General features: G+C 39.1%; 1 pseudogene across 1 annotated transcript; it reads left to right on the top strand.

Annotated features, from left to right (window-relative positions):
* The first annotated feature begins 9135 nt into the window (after nt 1-9135).
* LOC308438119 (M-phase-specific PLK1-interacting protein-like) lies at nt 9136-9664 on the top strand (annotated as a pseudogene). The gene has a single exon. The product of its transcript is annotated as an M-phase-specific PLK1-interacting protein-like (transcript).
* The last annotated feature ends 325 nt before the right edge of the window (nt 9665-9989 follow it).

Below are 9989 nucleotides of genomic sequence, written 5' to 3'. Positions count from 1 at the left end.
TTTTTATCACTCCTACAATTTTAATTTTTCAAACTCAATAGAGCGTAATCCTCTTATTGCTGAGGGCTTTCCACAAGTTAGTTATTTTCGTTGTTGAAGGAGACAAAGGATATACCTTTAAATAAACTTCAGCAAATGGATTCACCCAGGTCAAGATGACCAGACCCTCAGACAGGTGTAGGGAATAGCAATGTTGCTCCAAAGTGAGGATGATGATGGGGGGGGGGGTCATTGGGCCAAGAAAAAGCCAAGTCTGATGGTTAAATTCAAGCCCAGCAGGCAGAGGTTTGGTGCAGACCCTAAAGCAAGCACAAGGATAATATATCCAGAGCTGGGTATGTCTCTTTCCTATTGATCTCAGCAAGGCCACTTCTCTGACCAGCTTTGTGATGACTTAATTTTTTTTTATCAAACCTGGCCTTTTATCTAGCAGAGAAATGTGCTATCCGCTAACAAGCAATACCTATTTTATCCAGACTCTTCTGACATAGCCAGGCTTGTGTTTTGTCCTGAGCGCATAGACATGAGAGGATTGGGGTCATATTCCCTTACAGGTGTTCAGCATTTTAACACTACCAAAATTTCAAATTATATTTCTATAGAGTAAGGGTGATTTAGGGTGGCACAGGGTTGGTTCATACCAGACAGAGATAATTTGCCATTTGTAGAAAAAAAACATTTAAAACAAAGGCTGATTTTATATTTAATATCTTTAAAGTTAAGCAGGTCTCAAATATGATTTCACCTCTCTGAACATCAGCTTCCTCTTCCCTGAGCATCTAACTTCTCTAATAACCGAACCAACACATTGTGAGATTTGGATAAGGTAATGAATTGGGGAATTTTTATAATATTAAAGTAATAATAAACTTAAAATCCAACTTTGTGTTTTAGTGATAATTAAATTACAAATTCTACATAATAAAACAGTGATGTTATTATTAACTAATAGCAATGTGGTGGAATAGTACAATTATGAATGTTAACCAATATTAATCATTCATTATCATGTAAGAGAGCAGAAGATTATAGTCCTCTCCTGTCTAATATTTCCCAGCACCCCTTTTAGAGAGGTGTCCCTGGCTCCTGAAAGAAAATAAGGTTGCCTTAACTGTGGGTACTTTGCCCCTGAAGTGGAAGGTGATGGTGTTGGAGAGTATGCTCTGCCTGTGCAGGATCTTGGGCTATCTCACACCACCCCTGACTTGGGGAAGGTTTTCCTTATAGGCTTCAAAACAAGCAGTGCTTCTGTGAAGGGAAAATGTAAGCCTGATTTTCCTGCACTTACTGCCTTGGTTGGATTGGTGGGAGTGGTGAGAAGAGTAGACAGAGACCAGAGCTGTTACCATTTTCTCACTGAAGGACACCAAGAACTAGAGCTTGAAAGGCTCCTGCAACCCCGCCAGTGTTAACATCAGTGGTTTCAAAATCTCTTCAGTTTACATTACAACAATCATCTTTGGAATTGAATTCCTGGGTAATTAGAACTCACATCAGCTTTGTAACTGGCTCTGGACAATGTTCCCTCACTGACACCTCTTCCCTTTCTCTATCCTTCATTCTTTTCCTGCTTTCTTTCCTCTTCTTGTATCTTTCATTTCTCCCTCCTTTCATTCTCTGTCTCACTTTTCTTTGTTCATTTTTAACATAATTTCATATTCATTTGACCCTAGTGACATCCTCAGGAGGGAGAAATTGTATTCTTATTGTCTTCATTTCGATAGAAGAAAGTGAGACACAGAAGTGATTGATTTGCCTCAGATCATAGAGAGTGACCATGGCCAGTTTGGAACGAGCCTATAAATCTCTGACTCCTGGTCCAGGGTCCTTCTCAGTAATTATGCTACTTCACAGACAGTTTATGCAGGTGATGCTTTGAAAGTGTAGCATCCCTTTACCAAGAAGTCATATGTATCTGAAGTAACCTTGATCTTCCTGAGTTTTCATTTACAAGCACCATTTATCTTTGGACCAGAAGATTGCAGATCCAGGGGTTTGCATCCTCATGGGGGGAGACAAGCTAGAGCTGAAAGGCTTAGGAAACTGTAGGTTTTTGTAACCTACATCACTCTCAGTCAAGGGAAATGAAGGTTTAGAGTAAATGAAAGGCACAGCCATCATGACAGCAAACACTTAGAGGTCCTTATTGTGTTATAGGACCAGGTCTAAACAAGTCTGCACACACTGTCTCAATTATCACAATCACTTGAAAATGCATCTACTTAATTGTTTCCATGAGGGGTTAAGGCAGAAGAGGTTAAGTGTTTGCCACATGTCAAACAATTAGCACTCAGAGGGGCTGCATTTGAATCTGAAACATCTGGATTCAGGGTTATGATACATAATCATTGTGCATGGATGCAGCATGCTTATGCCTATATGTATATGCATATGATTGAGTGTTCTTAATGTGTTTGAATTCCACAAATTTAATATACTTAGCATGTAATTTTATTGTCTATCCCATTATCTTCCGATTCAAACTATAGTTCTGGGATCTTTGACTCTCTCTGAAGGTAAGTATAGTAATTCTGTATAGCAGTTTCCACTACAGGCCTCAAGTGACCTCTTATTTACCACTGCCACCCTGTCAACTTCAGAACCTTTGACATTGTTTTTCTGTCAACTCCTCCCTCAGTCATTACTGAAACTTCATAGATATATTTCTGAGATGCCTCCATTGTTGGTAGCAAGCTTGGTTCAAAGGAAGCCAGGCTCTTTTAGAATATACATGTAACTGATCTCTGACATAGCGTTGCTAACTATGGGTAGCACAGGCTATTTTGGAATAAGCAGATGAATTATTAATGTTGTTAGAAAAATTAAATAAATCAACATTTAAGATTTGTAGGCCTCACTTTACTTCCTTATTAGTAAAATGAGATCTCAAGTAGAAGTACTAGCCAGAGCAATCAGACAGCAAAAGGAGGTCAGAGGGAAAGGAAGAAGTCAAAATATCACTATTTGCTGATGATATGATAGTATATTTAAGTGACCCCAAAAATTCCAGAGAATTTTACAGCTGATAAACAGCTTCAGCAAAGTGGCTGGATATAAAATTAACTTGAACAATCCAGTAGCCTTCCTGTCCTTGAAAGACAAACAGGCTGGCAAAAAATTTATAGAATTGACACCCTTCACAATAGTCACAAAGAATATGTAATATCTTGATGTGATCCTAACCCAGCAAGTGAAGGATCTGTAGGAAATGAACTTCATGTCTCTGAAGAAGGAAACTGAAGACCTCAGAAGATGAAAAGATGTCCCATGCTCATGAATTGGAAGGATCAACATGGTAAAAATGGCCATCTTGCCTAAAGCAATCTACAGGTTCATTGCAATACCCATCAAAATTCCAACCCAATTCTTTATAGAGTTAGAATGAGCAATTTGCAAATTCATTTGGAATAATAAAACACCCAGGATAGCAAAAACTATTCTCAAAAAAAAAAAAAAAATATCTGGGGGAATCACCATTCCTGACCTCAAGCTGCATTACAGATCAATTGTAATAAAAACTGAATGGTATTGCTACAGAGACAGGCAGGTAGATCAATAGAATAGAATTAAAAACCCAGAAATGAAACCACACACATATAATCATCTGATCTTTGACAAAGGAGCTAAAATAATTCAATGGACAAAGGATAGCCTCTTCAACAAATGGTGCTGTTTCAACTGGCAGTCAACATGCAGAAGAATGCAATTGATCCTTTCTTACCTCCTTGTACAAAGTCAAGTCCAAGTGGATCAAAGACCTCCACATATAACCAGGTATAATGAAACTAATAGAACAGAAAGTGGGGAAGAGCTTAGAACATATAGGCAAAGGGAAAAATTTTCCTGAACAGAACACCAATGGCTTATGCTCTATGATAAAGAATTGACAAATGAGACCTCATGAAATAGCAATGCTATTGTAGGGCGAAGGACACTGTCAAAAGGATAAAATGGCAACCAACAGATTGAGAAAAGATCTTTACCAATCCTACATATGATAGAGGGCTAGTATCCAATATATACAAAGAACTCAAGAAGTTAGACTTTAGAGAATCAAATAATCCTATTAAAAATGGAGTACAGAACTAAAACAAAGAATTTTCAACTGAGGAATATTGAATGACTGAGAAGTACCCAAAGCAATGCTCAACATCCCTAGTCATCAGGGAAATACATGTCAAAACATCCCTGCAATTTCACCTCACATGAGTCATAATGGCTAAGATAAAAAAAAAAACTCAGGTGACAGAAGATGCTGGCGAGGATGTATAGAAAGGGGAACACTCCTTCAGTGCTGGTGGGACTATAAACTTGTACAACCACTCTGGAAATCAGTCTTCTGATTCCACAGAAAGTTGGACATAGTACTACCTGAGGACCCAGCTATAACACTCTTGGGCATATACACAAAAGAAGCTCCAACATCTAATAAGGACACATGCTCCACTATGTTTATAACAGCCCTATTTATAGTAGCCAGAAGCTGCAACAGGTCCAGATGTCCTTCAACAGAGGAATGGATACAGAAATTGTGGTACATATATACAATGGAGTACTACTCAGCTATTAAAAACAATGACTTCATGAAATTTCTAGGCAAATCAATGGAACTTAAAGCTATCATCCTGAGTGAGGTAACACAGTCACAAAAAAACACTCACAATATATACTCACTTAGAAGTGTATACTAGCCAAAAATCTTGGAATATCCAAGAAACCATCCACAGAACTTAAGAAGCTCAAAGAGAATGAAATCTAGAAAGTGGATGACTCAAGCTTCTAGAAGGAAGAACATTCATGGAAGGAAATAAAAGGACAAATAGAGGAGCAGGGATTGGAGAAAACATCAACCAGAAATTGCATCAAGAGGGGATGCTCCCCATATATTATTGCTGATGCCAAGTAGTGCTTACTGGCAAGAACCTGATATGGATGCCTCCTCAGAGGCTTTGCCAGAGCCGTACTGATACAGAGGAGGTTGCTTATAGCTAACCATCAGACTGAACATGAGGACCCCAATGAAGGAGCTAGAGAAAGGACTGAAAAAGCTGACAGGGTCTGCAACCCCATGGGAAGAACAAAATTATCTTTTTTTGTTCTTTTGAACTAAACCCATCACAGCTCCCAGAGACTCAAACACCAACCAAAGAGTTCACATGGAGAGACCCATGGCCTCACATGCATATGCAGAGGATAGCATTTTCTGACATCAATGGGAGGAGAGACCTTTGGTCTATCAAAGGCTTGTTTTCTTAGTGTAGGGGAGCATCAAGGCACTGAGGTGGGAGAGGATCCTCTCAACCTTCAATTGCACCTTCATGAAAGCAATGGGAAGGGAAGGGGATATGGGATTGTGGGAAAGGGGTATCATCTGAAATGTAAATGTAGAGAATTTCCAATAAAAATAAAGGACTTTAGGTAGGAGGACACTTAATTTGGTAACATTAAGTTTACATGATCTTTCAGAGGATAGAAAGATCTCCCATGATCATGGATTGGCAGAATTAATATAGTAAAAATGGCCATCTTGCCAAAAGCAGTCTACAGATTCAGTGCAATCCCCATCAAATTTCCAACTCAATTCTTCATAGAGTTAAAAAGAGCAATTTGCAAATTCATGTGAAATAACAACAACAATAAAAAAGCAGGATAGTGAAGCTATTCTCAACAATAACAGAACTTCTGTGTGGGGAGGGGAGGGGGGAATCACCATTCCTGACTTTAAGCTTTATCACAGAGCCATCAAGATAAAAACTGCAAATTATTGGCACAGAGACAGGCAGGTAGTAGAATAAGGAAATAGAATTGAAGACTCATAAATGAACCCACACACCTATATTCACTTGATCTTTGACAAAGGAGCTAAAACCATCCAGTGGAAAAAAGACAGCATTTCAACAAATGGTGCTGGTTCAACTCTGTCAGCATGTAGAAGAATGCAAGTCGATCTATACTTACTGCCCTATACAAAGCTCAAATCCAAGTGGATAAAGGACCTCCACATTAAACCAGATACAGTCAAATTAATAGAAGAGAAAGTGGGACAAAGCCTCAAACACATGGGCCTTGGGGAAAATTTCCTGGACAGAACACTAATAGCCTATGCTCTAAGATGAAGAATAGACAAATTGGACTTCATAAAATTGCAGAGCCTCAAAAAGGCAAAGGACACTGTCATTAGAACAAAATGGCTACCAACAGATTGGGAAAAGATCTTTACCAATCCTACATCTGATAGAGGGATATATATATATATATATATATATATATATATATATATATATATATATATATATATATATATATATATATATATCTCCAATATATACAAAGCACTGAAGAAGTTAGTCTCCAAAGAACCTAATAACCCTATTGAAAATGGGGTGCAGAGTTAAACAAAGACTTCTCAACTGAGGAATATCAAATGGCTGAGAAGAACCTAAAGAAATGTATAACATCTTTAGTCATCAGGGAAATGAAAATCAAAACAACCCTGAGATTACACCTCATCCCAGTCAGAATGGTTAAGATCAAAAACTCAGGAGATAGCAGATGCTGGCAAGGATGTAGAGAAAGAGGAACACTCCTCCATTGTTGGTGGGATTGCAAGCTGATACAACCAGTCTGGAAATCAGTCTGGTGGTTCCTTAGAAAATTAGATATAGTACTGCCTGAAGACCCAGGTATACCACTCTTGGGCATATACCCAAAAGAAGCTCCAACATATAACAAGGGCACACACTCCACTATGTTCATAGCAGCCTTATTTATAATAGCTAGAACATGTAAAGAACACAGATGTCCTTTAACAGAGGAATGGATACAGAAAATTTGGTACATATACTCAGCTCTTAAAAACAATGAGTTCATGAAATTCTTAGGAAAATGGATGGATCTAGAAAATATCATCCTGAGTGAAGTAACTCAATGTCAAAAATACACCCATAGTATGTATTACTGTTAAGTGGACATTAGTCCAAAAGCTCGGATTACCCAAGATACAATTCATAGACCACATGAAGCTCAAGAAGAAGGAAGACCAAAGTGCAGATACTTCAGTCCTTCTTAGGAGCGGAAACAAAAATATTCTCAGGAGAATTTATGGAGAGAAAGGTTGGAACAGAAAGTGGAGGAAAGGCCCTCTAGAGACTGCCCCACCTGGGGATCCAGCCCACATTCAGCCACCAAATCCAAACAATGTTGCTGATGCCAAGAAGTGCATGCTGACAGGAGCCTGTTATAGCTGTCTCCTGAGAGGCTCTGCCAGAGTATGACAAATACAGAGGTTGCAGCCAACCATAGAACTGAGAATGGGATCCTTAATGGAGGAGTTACAGAAAGAACTAAAGGAGTCGAAGGTGTTTGCATCCCTATAAGAACAATACCAACCAACCAGAGCTCCTAGAAATTAAATCACTATTCAAAGCGTACACACGGATGGACTTATTTATGGATCCAACTCCACATGTAGCAGAGGATGGCCTTGTTGGGCATCAGTGGGAGGAGAAGCCCTTGGTCCTGCCAATGTTTGATGCTGCAGTGAAGGGAAATGTCACTGTGAATACCCTCATAGAAGCAGGAGAAGGGTGATCAGATGTGGGATATTGAGGGGAATCTGCAATGTAAATAAATATAAATAAAATATATCCTATAATATCAGCAAAAATAAATTTAAAAAGTTTTTATGAGCTTAGTTTTTATTGATCTTTCAGTCATGCTCAGTTTTGGTACCTTGAAGCTTAGTTATTTGGATATAGAGTAGCTTTCCCTATTTTTCACTTGCTTTATTAGTAAAATTTCTCTCTAAGGAGGAATCCAATGTCCCTTCTGTCTCGATGCAGACTAACGATCATTCTTCCACACCCAGGTCTTATGTCCTCTGATTTGGAAAGTCCCAAATACTGTAAATTCCTTAATCCATGTTCTCATCAGTGAATTGTTTACCTAGAATAGGATTCTTGCCGTTTCAAGTGTCAGTGCTTCATAAATATGTCTGTCTTGTTGGATTCATGTTTGTTGATTACTGATATCTTAGAAATTACACACACACATTTCATTTATCTACATATGTATCGATCTATCATCTATAATCTATTTGTGTGTGTGCACATTTTGGGAGATAGGAAGCATGTGACCTGCTGTGCATATGGGGACCAGAAGACATCTTGTATCAGTTTTTGTCTCCTATCTTGTGGTGCCCCATGATCAGGCTTAGTGGAACATGCTTTGATCTGCTGAGTCCTCTCTGTGACCACATGAGCAATTGTTGGTTTCACCTGTCTTCCCTATAAGTATGTGTTCATCTGGAAGAAGGTATGTCTTTCCTTGAGGTAGTTAGGCTTACTTCTTTTATTTCTTAATAATGAGACCGAACAAAGGATTGGCAGCATTGTTTGAATACCTATATCTCACAGTTTGACACTCTGAACTTCTTGTTTGGATTAAGTGAGCCCAACCCACCCTCTTCATTTTGGTTCATTCGAGATTCACCTGAATTCTTGTTAGTTGCAAGTGAAAGCCTTCTTGTTTCTGACTTCAAGGAGTCCTGCTTAGCCCGGTGATAAAGCATTTGCAAAGGGATTCTGGAGTAGCTCAAGTCATGGAGTGCAATCAAACCTCAGCAGAGGTGTCTTTCCCTACAGGGTACTCAAAGTATGAACATATTGGTCCCCATATTGATAGCACATGAAAATGCAGCCCTTCATCTCAGCCCCAATAAACATGAACAGCATGTTTACAAGTTACCTAGGAAATGTCTTTAACAACGTGCTATGGGAAGAGCTGCTAAAAGTGCACAGGGAAGAATATACTTAGGACCCTTTTCCCTTGAAAGATGATACCAACGATGCATTTGGAGGGATGCTAAGAATTATGGAAGGAGAAGGAGGTGTTGTGAGAGGCCAGTTAAATAAAAGACTAGGGGTCAGTGTCCTGGGAACTTTACACATAAGATTAGCAGAGGACAGTGGGATGAGGCTCAAAAAGATGAGATGTGTATGTGTGTGTGAGGGGGTATATGGAGAGGAGGGGAAGGAGAGAAGGGAAGGAGACATAGCACATTATTTTTAGGGGTCTTCAGGCTAATCTGATGACGTCAGTGATTGGAAATCGATGGCAAAAGTTTCGTTTCCTGATATGCACCGACCAAATATTTGACCACCAACTCCTCCTTATTCCAGCCCAGGAATAGGAGTTTGGGGTGGTGGACACAACTTCTGAGGTGCACTGGGCGGGGGACCACGGGACGGGTACTGGAGTCTGCACCATGGGTCTACCCAGGCTCCTATTCCAGGTTCTCTGCGGGGTCTCAGCATCTGTTAGGCTTCTCCCCAGGGTAGCAGCAGACCTGCCCCCAGGGTTCTCCAAGGACTTCTACACCATTTGGATCAGGGCATGGTAGATAATAAAGAATGTCTAATGAGTTGGAAAGTTATTTTAAGCCTTCAATGCTTGAAGAGCCTTGGGCTGGCCTAGAACCAATATCTGTAGTGGATATAAGCCAGCAGTACGGCAATACCAAACATTCACAGGCAAAAAGGAAGACACTTTTCTTAACATTTCTGAAATTCAACTGGAAGCCTCTTGTGTCAGAAATATCTTGGACAGAACTTTCACTTGTGTAAATGAGTTGAATCCAAAGATGCTGACTTTGAATAATGATTAGCAGACCCTTGGTATATCAAGTGTTGCTATTAGAGAAAATGAGAGGACAATTTACAGTATTTAGCTATCTGGGAGTGTGTACCACGGAACACAGTTTTCATACTTAACATTTCCAAGATAACAGACATTTGTTTTTAAAATGTTTTAAAATAAAATGTTTTTGTCTTCCTAATTGTGATTTCTCAGATATGTAGAATTGCTAAAATGATGCTATATATTCACTTAGAATTTGAGGGTAAATGTCTTGCAAACTAATTTTTAATGAAATAAATACGCTATCCCGGACAGTTCTCTATATATTTATTAATAGAAAAGTGTTTTACATT

The sequence above is a fragment of the Micromys minutus genome (genome assembly GCF_963924665.1).
Source record: "Micromys minutus genome assembly, chromosome: 27".
Classification (NCBI taxonomy): Eukaryota; Metazoa; Chordata; class Mammalia; order Rodentia; family Muridae; genus Micromys; species Micromys minutus.
The sequence above is the reverse complement of the archived record's forward strand: the minus strand, read 5'-3'. Positions and strand labels throughout refer to the sequence as shown.